The sequence below is a fragment of the Budorcas taxicolor genome, chromosome 9, assembly GCF_023091745.1.
Source record: "Budorcas taxicolor isolate Tak-1 chromosome 9, Takin1.1, whole genome shotgun sequence".
Taxonomy (NCBI): Eukaryota; Metazoa; Chordata; class Mammalia; order Artiodactyla; family Bovidae; genus Budorcas; species Budorcas taxicolor.
The window spans coordinates 6,467,376-6,482,478 of record NC_068918.1 but is presented as its reverse complement, the minus strand read 5'-3'; the positions used below and the strand labels follow the sequence as shown (position 1 = coordinate 6,482,478).

At 40.3% G+C, this 15,103-nt stretch overlaps 1 protein-coding gene across 1 annotated transcript in view; it reads left to right on the top strand.

Annotated features, from left to right (window-relative positions):
* The window catches only part of FILIP1 (filamin A interacting protein 1), a 211,530-nt gene extending 199,604 nt beyond the window's left edge, over positions 1-11,926 (top strand). Inside the window, exon 7 of the mRNA XM_052645710.1 lies at positions 11,524-11,926. The gene's annotated coding sequence lies outside the window, so the exon portion shown is untranslated. The remainder of the gene's footprint in view (positions 1-11,523) is intronic.
* Positions 11,927-15,103: the final 3,177 nt, after the last annotated feature.

The window sequence follows — 15,103 nt, the reverse complement described above, 5'->3', positions numbered from 1 at the left end:
TATCTGAACAAACGGAGGAGTCCAGAGAATGAAAGGCTGCATTTTTTATTCTACCTGCCGTTCTTCAGTGCCCTCCTAATCAACTGTCGCTGCTGCTGTTTTGCTTTTTCACCTGCACACGTCACGCTTACAGGGGTTCTGCCCGGAAGCTCATTCCATCCACAGGGAAGGCCCAGAAGACGCTTAACCATGCATGGACAGGATGTTTATACATCTGGGTCTTGGGATACAGCCCGCTAAGAAAACTTGGCGGCACCACACATATTTGCTTTTCAGAAATGATAAAGAGCAACCGCTGTGGCAGTTTTCCTTCGTAATTTTAGCTCCAACTCCACGTTGATTGGCTAGCTTTGTTTTAAACTGCATATTAGAAGTGACATCCACTGGGGGTTGGAGGTGGAGGATTCGGTGCACTCCAACTTTGGCTTCCATGTGTGAATTTAATGTTTTTTTTTTTTTTTTTTGAGATGCATGTGCTTTTGTAAGAGTGAATGGGGTGAAAAGGTGAGAGTCCCCCCCCCCCCCTCTTTTGGAACAAAGTATTGTGTAGCAGGGATCTCACCAGGGCTACTGTGGACAGATGCCATCAGACATCATCCTGGGAGGGAGAGGGGTACCATTGCCACAGATTACAATGTGGGGACACATGGGGCCCCATTCACAGAGCTACAGAGCAGCCCTGATCTTGTTGTTCTTCAGTCCCCTAAGTCCTGTCTGACTCTTTGCAATCCTATGGACTGTAGCCTGCTAGGCTCCTCTGTCCATGGGATTTCCCAGGCAGGAATATTGGAGTAGGTTGCCATGCTCTCCTCCAGGGGATCTTCCTGAGCCAGGGATCAAACCTGCATCTCCTGCAGCTTTTGCACTGGCAGGCAAATTCTTTACCATGGGCCATCATAGTATGCAGAAACAGCCAACACTCACAAACTATCATTTGTGTGTGTCGGCTGTTTCTGCATACTATGATCATGGCCATGTAGCATGCATATACCAGAAACATTCCAAGATGAGGCGTGGCCCAAAGGATCTTGACAGTTTCTTGAAAATAACCTTCCCATCTGGGTCAATTGCTTAAACAGAGGCATTCAGTTTCTACTGTCATCTTTATGACATTTTCAGTGAGGACAGGTTAACATGGGGCAGTTGGAGTGTCCGGAGGTTTCTGTGTATTGATCCAGGGTAGGGCATTACCAGACCTCTTACTTGAATGTCTTTAAGAAAGAAGTGAAGACATAGCTTTGATGTGCAGTGTGGGAAGAGTATAATTTCAGGGGAACAAAAACCTGCCCATGAATGTAAGATGTGCAGAGATCTGAATTTCTCCTTCCTTCATAGATTTGGAAATACTGGGGAGAGAATGAGGCTTTCCTGACTGGAAAAATCCCACGGATAAGAAGGGCACTTGTATGTGGGAGGCAGGAGGGCAGAGAGAAAAGGAAACAAGACCAGCCCAGGGAGGATTCCCAGGACCCGAGAGTGTATCATTCCTCAACTTCCCCAACCCAGACGATGGTCAGCGTTTCCTTGCTACCACCTCCTTCAGGGTTTCATGATGGGCCATCTCTTCACCCTCTGCTCTTTCAGCTTCCCTTTTCCACCTGTTATGTCCACACAGGACATCAGTGCACTGGCCCCCTCCATCTCAGCACAATTCTTCAGTCGCGCCATCCTCTATGGCGAGTTACTCCTCTGTCTTCCCTGAGCCGTGGAGCCTTGACAGGATGCCCCGGCTTGTCTGCCTCCGCTTCCCACTTATTCTTTAATGCGTCCTTATTTCTGTTAAAGTAATTCGCATGCATAGTTAAAATATCAGTCAGCGCTAAAAGGCCATATGGCGCCCAGGATCTGTGACCGGGCTCCTGACCGCCCCGCCCTGCCTGCCCCCAGCTGAACCCCCACCCCCAGGCGCACAGAAGGCCTTGCAGAGCAGCCAGCTCACCTTCGCTTGACTTGCTCGACTTGCTTCCTCTCCGTGGAAGCTGCCCTTCCTCCGGCATCTCCTTCGGGTGGTTCTGTCTTTCTCTCTCCGAAGTCTCTTTTAAAGGCATCGCCCTCCATGAAGGCGTGGCGGTGGCTGCCAGTGGTTTAGTCACAAGTCTCGTCACAGACTGTTTTTTCAGAATCCAAGTCAGGGTTTAAAGCCTGTCCTTTTTTTTTTTTTAACATTTTTATGGAAAATGTTGTCAGCAAAACAAAACCAGGCACTTGACTGTAGAGGAGAAAACCAGCAGCTGAAGGATGGCTAGGAGTTAGAGGAGAGAGAGGCGTCCTTGCTTCCTCTTTGGTCTGCAGTACAAACCTGTGAGAGTGACGGGGAGGGTGCCAACACGTCACGCCTGAGGACACGGAGGGCAAGAGTGGGTGGAGTTGGGGGAAAATCCAAGTGCTGCCATCCTGGGTGGTGTCAGTCACTTCTGTTTCCCTTCAAAGGCACCGTGGCAGGTGGCTGCTGTTCAGTCGCTAAGTTGTGTCTGACCTTGTGACCCCGTGGACTGCAGCACACTGGGCTCCCCTGTCCGTCACCATCTCCCGGAGCTTGCTCAAACTCCTGTCTATGTAGTCGGTGATGCCGTCCAACCATCTCATCCTCTGTCGTCCCCTTCTCCTCCTGCCTTCAATCTTTCCCAGCATCAGAGTCTTTTCCAAAGAGTTGGCTTTTCTCATCAGGTGGCCAAAGTATTGGAGCTTCAGCTTCAGCATTAGTCCTTTCGATGAGTATTCAGGACTAATCTCCCTTAGAATGGACTAGTTGGATCTCCTTGCTGTCCAAGGGACTCTCCAAAGTCTTCTCCAACACCACAGTTCGAAAGCATCATTACCATCGCAGATAATGGATTCAAAACAAACAGGAGTCCCAGATTGGGAAGTTCTCACCTCTGAAGCCATCATGTATGTGAAGAACTAAGGGGACCTGAGAGCTTCTTGTGAATTATAAACATACTTGAATGAATTGCAAATAGCTCATCCTTTCTGACTCCCCTAGAGGAGTTCAGGAAAGAAAAGGTTTCAGGTGATTTGTCATGCTCTTTAGTTTCATGCCGGACCTCCAGAAGAGATCAGAGAGGCTGTCCTTTTAAAGGACTGAACACCACCACCATATGCAGGATTTAGATTGCAGATAGTTATTAAGGTGAACAGGGAGCTAAGGTGGATTGCTGAACGGACATAGGACTGACCAGAGATCAGAGGAAGGCAGTGTAACCTTTGGCAAACCACTTCACCTTGGCTTCCGGCTTACATTTAGCTATTATCTGTTATGATTCTGACATTCCTGCTTATAGCGATAATATGATATGCTTCACTCTTATTCAGTAAGCAATTTAAAAGATTCTGTCATAATGCTTTTCCTAAAAACTAATAGTTAGGTTGCTTACCCAGCAAAAATAGTTTTGACCTCTTTACTTGTATTAATACTATGTATGTGTAATGGATAGAATTGCAAAGTCAAGGACTATTTAGAAATGAACCAGACTTTAGAAGTCAACAGGATAACTATCCCTATTATTAAAGATGAAAACAAAATCAAAACAAACAAACCCCAAGGCTCACAGTGTCTGTCTTCTCGATGATGGAACCAGGGTTTCCGTTTCTTCTAGTATCTTATTCATGATTTCATATGATGAGACCACTTCAAATGAGCAAAGTGTATATTCATCTATAGATAAAAATACCCACTCAATGGGCCAAAATAATATTGCCAAAGGTTTGAGATATTGAGCTATCTACATGGAAACTCTTGGGACTTCCCAGGTGGTGCTAGAGGTAAAGAACCTGCCTGCAGTGCAGCAAATAAAGGTTCAATTCCTGGGTTGGGAAGATCCCCTGGAGGTGTGCATGGCAACCCACTTCAGTATTCTTGCCTGGCGAATTCCAGGGACAGAGGAGCCCGGTGGGCTGCAGTCCATGGGGTTGCAGAGTTGGACACAACTGAAGTGATTTGGCATAGTCGCACAGCATAGCACATGGTAACTCTGTGTTAAAGTTCTCAAAACAGCACTTCGATAAATATTGGCCTTATCTAAAACTCACAGCTGCCACTCATTTTTCACACGTAATGTTATATTCCGTGCTATCCTAGGATCAGCTGTAGACTTATGTCAACCTAAGTCGATCTCAGCATCCAGTATCTAGCACCTGTGTCCAAAAGGTGGAAACTGAGCACGCTTGGCTCAAGCACTTAATGTTTTCCAACCATTTACTTTTATTTATAATTAATGTTACCTGTGGGATAACGGGGCTTCCCAGGTGGCTGGGCTTCCCAGATGGTGCTAGTGGTAAAGGACACACCTGCCAATGCAGGAGACGTACGAGATGCAGTTTCAATCCCTGGATTAGACAGATCCCCTGGAGGAGGGCATGGCAGCCCCCTCCAGGATTCTTGCCTGGGAAATCCCATGGACAGAGGAGCCTGGCAGGCTACAGTTCATAGGGCTGTAAAGAGTTGGTCATGACTGAAGTGACTTATCAGGCACGCACGCATGGGATAACTAGTTCCAATTTGTTTGTATCTGGGGAACAGTAATCTGTGTGAGAGAGAGCAACTAGCTTGCCTGGAAAAGAAGCCATCAGTCATAACTGTGATGATTAGTAACTCCTGCCACCTAGGAGCAGGGAGGGCATTGGGGGGACGAGGACTTGGTCTGATGATGGAGTGGGAAATGTTCTGGAAGGAAGCAAGTAAACTTACGTGGTTGAGAAAGCTCCAGAGACGTTGTGTCATCTGCTTCAAAAGTTTCCTGAAACAAATGACAGAACTGATTAGCAGAAGTGTTTTTAATTAGTTGAGCTGAATCCAGAAGAACTACAAGTCCAAGTCCACAGAGGAAGTTTATTGGACTTCCTATTTAAAACAGATGTTTTATCAGAACTCTGATTAATGTCTGAATGTGATAATAACAAGAGTGAATACTGAAGCAGTTTATTAAAATAAACCTTAAAAGTAAACAATATCCAGGCACCCCTACTTACAAAAGGTGTACAGAACTAGGACATTTTTGCTGGAGGGCAGGCAGCAAGTTCAAAGCTGGGGTTTGGTAGAAGGAAACCCCAGGAAGAAGGAAGAAAGGAGGAACAGTAGAGCCCTAAGCCAGTGTCTGGCTCTCTAGGCAGATCCCCTGGGAGCAGGGGCCATGGAACAGGCGAACAGGCCATCCGCCAGCCAAGCTGATGCAGAAACCAACAGAAACTGTTTCCTGTAACTTAGTGTGCGGTTTCCTGTGAGTGAAGCAGCCCTTCTTTACTAATGCAAAGTCCTGCTACCAGTCGAACTTTTGCTCTGTTTTGTCTCTGGTGGGTGAGTTTGGAGGCTTTCTAAGTGATGTGGTCTCATTTTCTAGAGCTGATTTTTAAAATTTAGAGCTCAAGGGTTCCCTTGAGTATGGCAGAGCGTGAACATAGGCATTGCTCAGGAGGAAGGCACTGACTTTGCAAGGAATACATCTTTCTTACTTCTTAGCTGAAGGGGCTCTCCTGGGAGGAATTAGAATTTAATTTGTTGCCAGGTTGCCCCACTCTAGCACTCAAGAGACATTCTCCCCCAGATTTCCCCCCAATCCTGTCTTATGTATACAGCTTTGGATCTCAAGTCATCTGACTGGCCAGGAGTTTTGGGGATACCACCCATGGAGGATAAATAAGTCATGCTTGTAAGGACAGAAGTCAAGTGTAATTAGGAATTGACAAAGGTCCACATAGTCAAAGCTATGCTTTTTCCAGTAGTCTGGTATGGATGTGAGAGTTGAACCATAAAGAAGGCTGAGTGCCAAAGAATTTATGCTTTCAAACTGTGTGCTGGAGAACTCTTGAGAGTCCCTTGGACTGCAAGGAGATCAAACTGGTCAATCCCAAAGAAAATCAACCCTAAATATTCATTGGAAGGACTGATGCTGAATCTGAAGCTCCAACACTTTGGCCATCTGATGCAAAGAACCAGCTCATTGGGAAAGACCCTGATGCTGGGAAAGATTGAGGGCAGAGGAGAAGGGGACGACAGAGGATGAGATGGTGGGCTGGCATCACTGACTCCATGGACATGACTTTGAGCAAGCTCAGGGAGGTGGTGAAGGACAGGGAATCCTGGCGGGCTTCAGTTCATGGGGTCCCAAAGAGTCGGACACGACTTAGCATCTGAACAATGACAACAACAATGCATCCTTTCCATGGAAGTCACTTAACAGCTAGTGTAATAAAAGAATGAATTCATAAGCCACATCATTTCACAATAATATCATGAAAGCAAACAATTATTTAATGTGTTACCTGAAGTTTCTTAAGAAAAAAAACCTCAAGGTAACACTTGAGAGAAATATATAATGGAAAACGTTTGTAAGTCCTTTGATCAACTGTTAATATAAAATTATATGTAAGAATGCAATGAACCCATGTGTATATGTTGATTAAGATTTAGAAGTTGTGTTCTTCTTTTGGACAAGGCAATGGCACCCCGCTCCAGCACTCTAGCCTGGAAAATCCCATGGATGGAAGAGCCTGGAAGGCTATAGTCCATGGTGTTGCTGAGGGTTGGACACGACTGAGCAACTTCACTTTCACTTTTCACTTTCATGCATTGGAGAAGGAAATGGCAACCCACTCCAGTGTTCTTGCCTGGAGAATTCCAGGGACGGGGGAGCCTGGTGGACTGCCGTCTATGGGGTTGCACAGAGTTGGACACAACTGAAGTGACTTAGCAGTAGCAGCAGCTCTTCTTTCAGTTAGAAAAACAGAAATTGTTGGTAAATACCTACACATCAGAGGGCCCCAAATTTAAGTGCTTTGCTCTTTTGAGTTTGCTGATAGAAGCTGAACTGTGGCCTTTGGTCCTCTATTTGGGTCTTATTCTGAGTTGAGGACAGAATTGCAGATAAATTAAGATTTGCTGACAGAATTTATAACTTCAATAAAGTTTGTAATATTATCTTATTGTCCTAAATCATAAAGAAACAGGAAGGGACTTGGAAATCCCACCTTAGAAAAACACACATATAATGATACTAATCCCTAAAGCATTCAGAAAACAAAGATCATGGCATCCGGTCCCATCACTTCATGGGAAACAGATGGGGAAACAGTGTCAGATTTTATTTTGGGGGGCTCCAAAATCACTGCAGATGGTGACTGCAGCCATGAAATTAAAAGACGCTTACTCCTTGGAAGAAAAGTTATGACCAACCTAGACAGCATATTCAAAAGCAGAGACATTACTTTGCCAACAAAGGTCCGTCTAGTCAAGGCTGTGGTTTTTCCAGTGGTCATGTATGGATGTGAGAGTTGGACTGTGAAGAAAGCTGAGCGCCGAAGAATTGATGCTTTTGAACTGTGGTGTTGGAGAAGACTCTTGAGAGTCCCTTGGACTGCAAGGAGATCCAACTAGTCCATTCTAAAGGAGATCAGTCCTGGGTGTCCTTTGGAAGGAATGATGCTAAAGCTGAAACTCCAGTACTTTGGCCACCTCATGCGAAGAGTCGACTCATTGGAAAAGAGTCTGATGCTGGGAGGGATTGGGGGCAGGAGGAAAAGCGGACGACAGAGGATGAGATGACTGGATGGCATCACCGACTAGATGGACGTGAGTTTAAGTAAACTCCGGGAGTTGGTGATGGACAGGGAGGCCTGGCGTGCTGTGATTCATGGGGTCGCAAAGAGTCGGACATGACTGAGTGACTGAACTGAACTGAAATGAACTGAATTGAATCCCTAAAGCACTTTTATTTTATTATTATTATTATTTTTTGCTGGCAATCTTGGACTCCTTCTGAATCAGACAGCTTAGCTGTGTAATGAGTCACCTCAAAATTTAATGCGTTAAAGCAACCTTTTAAAAAATTTCTCACAAGTTTGTGCATTGGCTGGGAGATTCTTATCTGAGTCAGCTTATAGATTTGGAGAAAGTGTAGATAACAAGCAAACATAGATTTAATAAATATCCTTAATAAGTTTCAAATGATAAAGTCACTGTCATATAGATCTTGTCTCACTATATTTAGAAGCAAAGTGAAATATGTCCCTATTTATATAAAATAAAATAACTTGGGTTTAATTGTATTCCTTTAAGTAAATTGTATGTACATAAATATTAAATGCCATCTTTTATTATTAAGTTGAATTAAATAAAATAAGCTCTCTTATTTGGCATTATCAAGTATTTTTGAGATAGTCTTTTTTAGTAACACAATCTGATTAATAGCATTAATATATAATACCATGCATGGATTACCAGTTTGTTACCTTAAAAAATAATAATAAAATATAATGGTCCAACCAAGACATTGTTTCTATATATGGACTCTTTTGCCATATGTATTTTTACCAAATACTAATCTGAAAATCTATTATTATTATTATTTTATTAGAGTATAGTTGATTTAAAATGTTGTGTTAGTTTCAGGTGTACAGCAAAGTGAATCTGCTTTATATATATATATATATTATTAAAGGAAATATATATATATATATTTCCTTGATTCTTTTCCCATATAGGCCATTAAAGAGTTTTGAGTAGAGTTTCCTGTGCTATACAGTGGGTCCTTATTATTTATTGTATATATAGTAGTGGGCATATGTTAATCCCAATCTCCCAATTTATCCCCCCTCCCCATTTGCCCTTTTTTTTTTTCTAAGTCGCTTCAGTTGTGTCCGACTCTGTGCAACCCCATAGATGTCAGCCCACCAGGCTCCCCCGTCTCTGGGATTCTCCAGGCAAGAACACTGGAGTGGGTTGTCATTTCCTTCTCCAATGCATGAAAGTGAGAAGTCAAAGTGAAGTTGCTCAGTTGTGTCTGACTCTTAGCGACCTCATGGACTGCAGCCTACCGAGCTCCTCCATCCATGGGATTTTCCAGGCAAGAGTACTGGAGTAGGGTGCCATTGCCTTCTCCACATTTGCCCATTGGTAGCCATAAAATTGTTTTCTATATCTGTGGCTATTTTTGTTTTGTAAATAAGCTCATTTGTATCATTTTTTTTTAAGATTCCACATATAAGTGATATAATTTGTTATTTATCTTTCTGTCTGACTTACTTCACTCAGTATGACAATCTTTCCGTCTATCCATGTTGCTGCATCCAGCATTATTTTGTGCTTTTCATGGCTGAGTAGTATTCCACTGTATATATGTGCCATTTTTCCTTTATCCATGCCTCTGTCAGTGAACATTTAGGTTGCTCCCATGTCCCAGCCATTGTAAATAGTGCTGCAAGGAATACTGGGGTGCGTGTATCTTGAAAAGCTATTATTATTACGAAGACTATAAAACTCTAGGATTAGGAGAAGACAACTCTAGGAATTTAGAGGTTTGCACATGCAAGAGGAGAGAAGAAGGTATCACAGTAAAACAAAATATTAGTCCTGCCAGGGACTTGAGAGAGAATTTAGTGAAGAAACAAGGCAAACACATTCTGAATTACATCTGCAATAAGAACAATTCTAGATTTCACTCTTTTAAACATATGTTTCCTGTAGTCTCTTAGGGGAGGAAAATGGGGAAGATACTTGCATTCTGTTAGGGAGGTCTGAGACCTATGTGTTTTTACTCTTTGAAAACTACTTTAAACAATTAAAAAAAGAAACAGTGTTGAGTAGGAAACAGCATTTTAATTTGTAAAAGTGAAAAAAGAGACTGATTTTTAACTACATAATATTTTATTTAGTGTTTTTAGTCTTTACCTGAAGATTTTAAGTGTTGAAAAAAATTGAGGCTAGAACAACTTTGAAAAGACAAAATGAGCTAATGATTTTTCCGAGTTTCTGGTACAGTGAAAAATCACATATATGTCTTAAAAGTTTTGCAAAACATTCATAACTAGTTACTATTAAGTATATAAAACATTTATGTATTTCATTTTACTTTGCTTATCTGTTTATCCCAAATTCAATTCAGAAAGGTCAAGAGACGGAGTGGAAATATCTCCACCTAGTGGTCAGTGTGAAGTAAACCTCTAGGTCCACAACATGCTGCTGCTGCTGCTGCTAAGTCGCTTCGGTCGTGTCCGACTCTGTGCGACCCCATACACGGCAGCCCACCAGGCTCCCCCGTCCCTGGGATTCTCCAGGCAAGAACACTGGAGTGGGTTGCCATTTCCTTCTCCAATGAAGAAAAGTGAAAGTGAACTAGTGTGTTTCAGTTAATGTTTGTGAGCATACCGCATGCTCAGTCGCTAAATCGTGTGGACTCTTTTGCAACCCCAAGGACTGTAGGCCACCAGGCTCCTCTGTCCATGGGCTCTCCCAGGCCAGAATACTGGAGCGGGTCATTTCCTTCTCTAGGGGATCTTCCCAACCCAGGGATTGAACCTATGTCTCCTGCATCTCCTTCAGTGGCAGGCAGATTCTTTACCACTGATCCACCTGGGAAGCCTGACAGTGACAGGGAGGCAATACATTTTTCAGGCAGAGAAACCATTTGAGGCTTAGTTCTTTCTTTCCTCTGCTGTTTATAATCTCAGCAAATGCAGGATCACGCTTCATTTTGCTCACCAATGTAGTTCCATGCCCAGCAGTGCATGAGTGCTAAGTGGCTTCAGTCAATGTCTGATTCTTTGCGATCCTTTGGACTGGAGCCTGCCAGGCTCCTTTGTCCAAGGGATTCTCCAGGCCAGAATACTGGAGTGGGTTGCCATGCCTTCCTCCAGGGGATCTTCCCCACCCAGTGATCAAACTGCATCTCTTAGCTCTTCCACATTGGCAGGTAGGTTCTTTATCTCTAGGGCTACCTGGGAAACCCATGCCCAGCAGTGATGGGCATATAGAACCTCAATGACACAATAAAAAGAAAAAAAAAAGATACATGTTCACAAAGGCATAAAGGTTAAGATAAAAGTGAAATAAATCAAATAAATATAAATACTACACACTTGTTGCTGCTGTTCTAATTACTATCTCAATCTATTTTTATTTACTTTTATAAAATGAATTTCAATTGAAAAGCATATGAAGAATTATAAAGCATCTTCCCAGGTGGAGTATACAAAAAGAAGCAGAGACAAGAATGAGTCATCTGTATTTGGTGACTTCTTGGGAATAAATATTATTTATAATCATATAAATATTATTGTTATTCCTGAGAATAAAGATAAATATTATCTAGTGAATTCCTGGGAATAAAATAAATATTTCCTTATTAAAATTCAAGTCCACGGACAAAAAAAAATAAAAGTATGTGAATATTATTCAGAACAGAAATTCTAGGAAATAGTCTGGTTTCCATTATGCAACTTGTCTGTAGTAATTACTGTCTTTGTGTTCAGGGCTTTCCTTGGGTAAAACTGACTGAATGTTGTTAGAATATTAGACATGGTTTCTAAAAGGCTTTAAGAATGTTAGAGGTAGATCTCCTATGTCAATATAAAGAAGTTACCCCAAAATAGGACAGAACTTCCAGAGAAGCTACTGGGTGCATGCACCTGTTTTTGTTTTGTTGTTTAATGCCTATGGTCTGTTAGTGAAATGATATGGTGTTGACCTGCACGTAAACTACTGATGTTAGTTTCAGTCTAATTGAAAATGCTGTATCTTTCTTCTCTTTATAGAAAGCATCATCATCCACCAGTTACGTATGAACTCAAGATGAAATGGTAAACCAAGCACATACTGGGTGTGTGTATTTCCTCTGAATCCCTGTTGAATGGATAATATATCTCCAGCCCTCCACCATCACTAAGGTCCTCCATGCTACTGATCACTACTGGAAATAATTTCCTTCTTCCAGTGAATTTTTTTTTTTTGAGGATATAAACATAAAAGCTGAAAATGGTTTTGCTGATAATATAAAAACAGGTAGCAAGAGCAATTCAATCTTTGTGTCAAATTTCTCTTCCTTTGGCAAAGCTTTCAGGTCCACGGGCACATGCTGTGTAATTTATTTTTATAATACACTTTGTAATGTGATTAGCTTTCCTAAAGTGTTTCCTTCTTCATAGTCTATGGCACATATATTTGTAGACTACACTGTCAGTTCACCAAAGTATTGGTATTGGTGTATTCAAAATCGTAAGCTCTGCTTATTTTCTTCTATCAGTTTGCTATTCCTGAAAAAAAAAAAAAAGAAAGAAAGTACAACATTCTATAGGGTAAATTCAAGAGGTAAAACCAGAGCAGGAGGTCCTGGAAGATCTGTTATTATTGTTTGTACAATTCTCTGGTTCTGATCATGGTTCACCACTAACAAACAACACTGTGATTTAAGAGTTTAATTTAAAATACTTAAGCCAGTTTTCTAAAGTTGCTCTTTCTGGTGTTCTGTGCCCAAAACCCTGGATGAATTTGTTTTCATATGGAACAAATTAATAGAAGGAGCTGTGTGAGTTTTACCAGTAAGCCTTAAAGGGACAGCTTTTACTGACAGTTCTATTGTATTTCTGTTTGCATTATGTACTGACATGTACAGGATGTGTAATAAGGACTGTGATATTAGATTATTTCTCACAATCTATCCAAATGAAAAAATTAAAAATAAAAACTGACCTAGATACTATCAGCATTTTTTTTTAAGTGGTAAAAGAAATCCCACGATACATAAACTTTTTTTCTTGATAGCTAGAATTTGGACATGTTTTCATAACCCCCTATAGGTTAGATAATATATTCTTTAAAAATTCAAAGCACAATATGCATTAATCAAATCTCAGTGTCAGACCTGCTGTTGAATTTAGGTTTATGTGAAAATATGCATCAGAAAACTACTTGAAACTCTAATAGTATAGCTTTTTTAAAAAAAAAAAGATTTTGTTAATATGAATATGTTTTCAATAAGGTCTTTAAAAAGATCATTATGAAGACAAATGAGGCGTTGACACATCAGTTTCTAGGAGCATAAATCACCTATCATGTCACTTTATCGAGATTAAAGAAAGAATGCTTGTTAGCATCACAAGGATAACTAGAAAGTACACAGATAATACTATTGGCCCATTTCTCTGGCCCACAACATTATCCAGGTTCCTGAGGCCATGAGGGGAATACGCACTGAATCTATGGAACACAAACATTAGGTTTTAAGGTATACCTTATGGAATTAGCAAATCACATTCAGTAGGTATTAAAAATTAAATAACTGTATTTTATGTAAAATTAGTTATGAGTTTTGTAAGTAAGAGAAATGTTACAGTAAGTTTGTCTTAGCATGAATAATTGTGAACGCATCACAGACATGCAGGGCTTTCATTACTGATTGATGAAACTAGAGTGTGTATGTGTGAAGATTTTAAAAACTGTTGTTATGGGTTTTGATTTCTGAAAATGTTTCTGAACTGGCCATTTCAGTGAGAAGGGGGTTTTATTTAGTATTGCTATATTTTTCGACTCACAGTTAAATTCCCTATTTGTCAATGCTTATACTTCTGATGGCAAAAATATTCTGATATACCACAGAATTTATTTTGAAGCAAATAACTTTCTTAACTTGTGAGAATTTTATTACACAAAGAGTGAAAAGGCTAGAAGATAAAACTTTAAATACTACTTGATGTTAACTTAAAATATTACAAGTAACTTATGTATATTTGGATCTAAAGATTTTGTTTCTCCTGCATTTATAATGAAATTTGCAGGGGATGATGGTGTGATCAGGGCAACTCAGATGGTTGCTGTTTTCCGCCCCTGCTATGATTAAGTCCCTTCTTTAAACTCTAATGGAATGTGAGTGACAGATGAGTAAAATTAATCTACATTAATAAAAAATTGTCTTGACAAAAATAATAAAATATTAAAAAATGAATAGAAAATAAACACAGAAGTCTTTATCTAGTGAATAAACAAACAAGATTATAAATAGTCATACTCCAGTGAAAGTGTGAAAGGGTTAGTTGCTCAGTCGAGTCGGACCCTTTGTGACCCCATGGGCTGGAGCCCACCTGGCTCCCATGTCCATGGGGTTCTCCAGGCAGGAACACTGGAGTGGGTTGCCATTCCCTTATCAACATCCAACTGAAAAAACTGCCCCCGTGTTCAATCCTGGCACTATCCCAGGCCAGGCTCACATGATTTCTATATATTTTATTTTAAGTAAACCTCTAATCATCAGTATGAATGACAATCCATTTTCAATGGAATAATTATGTTTTCTGAAGCAGAGTTGTAATCAGTGTTTCCAGATTAAGGTGCGTAGTTGAACTAATTCATTATGTTGCCCCTTTCTTTTTGATAGGAGAATGTGTTCTGACAGTACTGATTACAAAGATGTTTTTTTCAAGTATTTCATAAAACATTAAGGTTTGATGAAGTTAGTTGTAAATATTCCAGATATCAGATGCCTGGAATGGTCACAAAATGTGAAGAATTAATTGTATCTTAGGACAACCATTTGAAAAAAAATCATGATGTGGAGTATATAGCTTAAAGATTAACAGAAACACCGACACTATTGAAGTAACTCACAGCTTCTAAAAACCAGTGACAAAGGAAGTATAAAGTGGTGTGTTAAACAATGTAATTAATATGGTTGTGCCTTTTTTCTATATACTGTGGTTGAATTTTCCTGGAAATAAATTAAAAGTATAGCTAAAGTAGGGTGTGTTCATGAATGTGATAAGCAACAATTCTAAAAACACCAAAAATGCAAGATGGAAGTTTTTTAAAAAAACATCTGGCACCTGAGGCATATATGTGCCTCTGGACTCCAGTGCCATGCCTCTGCTAAAAATATTAATTCGAAGGCAAAAAAGAAGAACAATAAAAATTGCTGTAATGAATTCATAAAAATGGGGAAAGTTTCGTGGAATTATTTTTGCTTGCTGACCACTAAAATTTTTATTTTCTTAAAATTTCAGCATTTACTACATAACTGATGAAAACTGTGTTTGTTACCTAGAGAAACTGTCATATATTCATAAATTTCAACAGAAATGTTTATCGGTGCCATGACAAGATTCATTTTTTTCCTGGTGTTATTTTCTTTTTGTTTGTTTATGTTATTTTGGTAATTTTACCTCACCATTCACAGATTTTGTTATTTGAACAATTCAGGTCTGTATTTATTTAGATTTTTTGCTTTAAAAATATCAGATGTTAACTTTTCCAATATAAGAGATTTATAATGTGATCAAATATTCTTAGAAGTCTTGCCGGTTTAATGGATTTTTGAAAGCAAAAGATTGCATTGAAAAGTTTGTG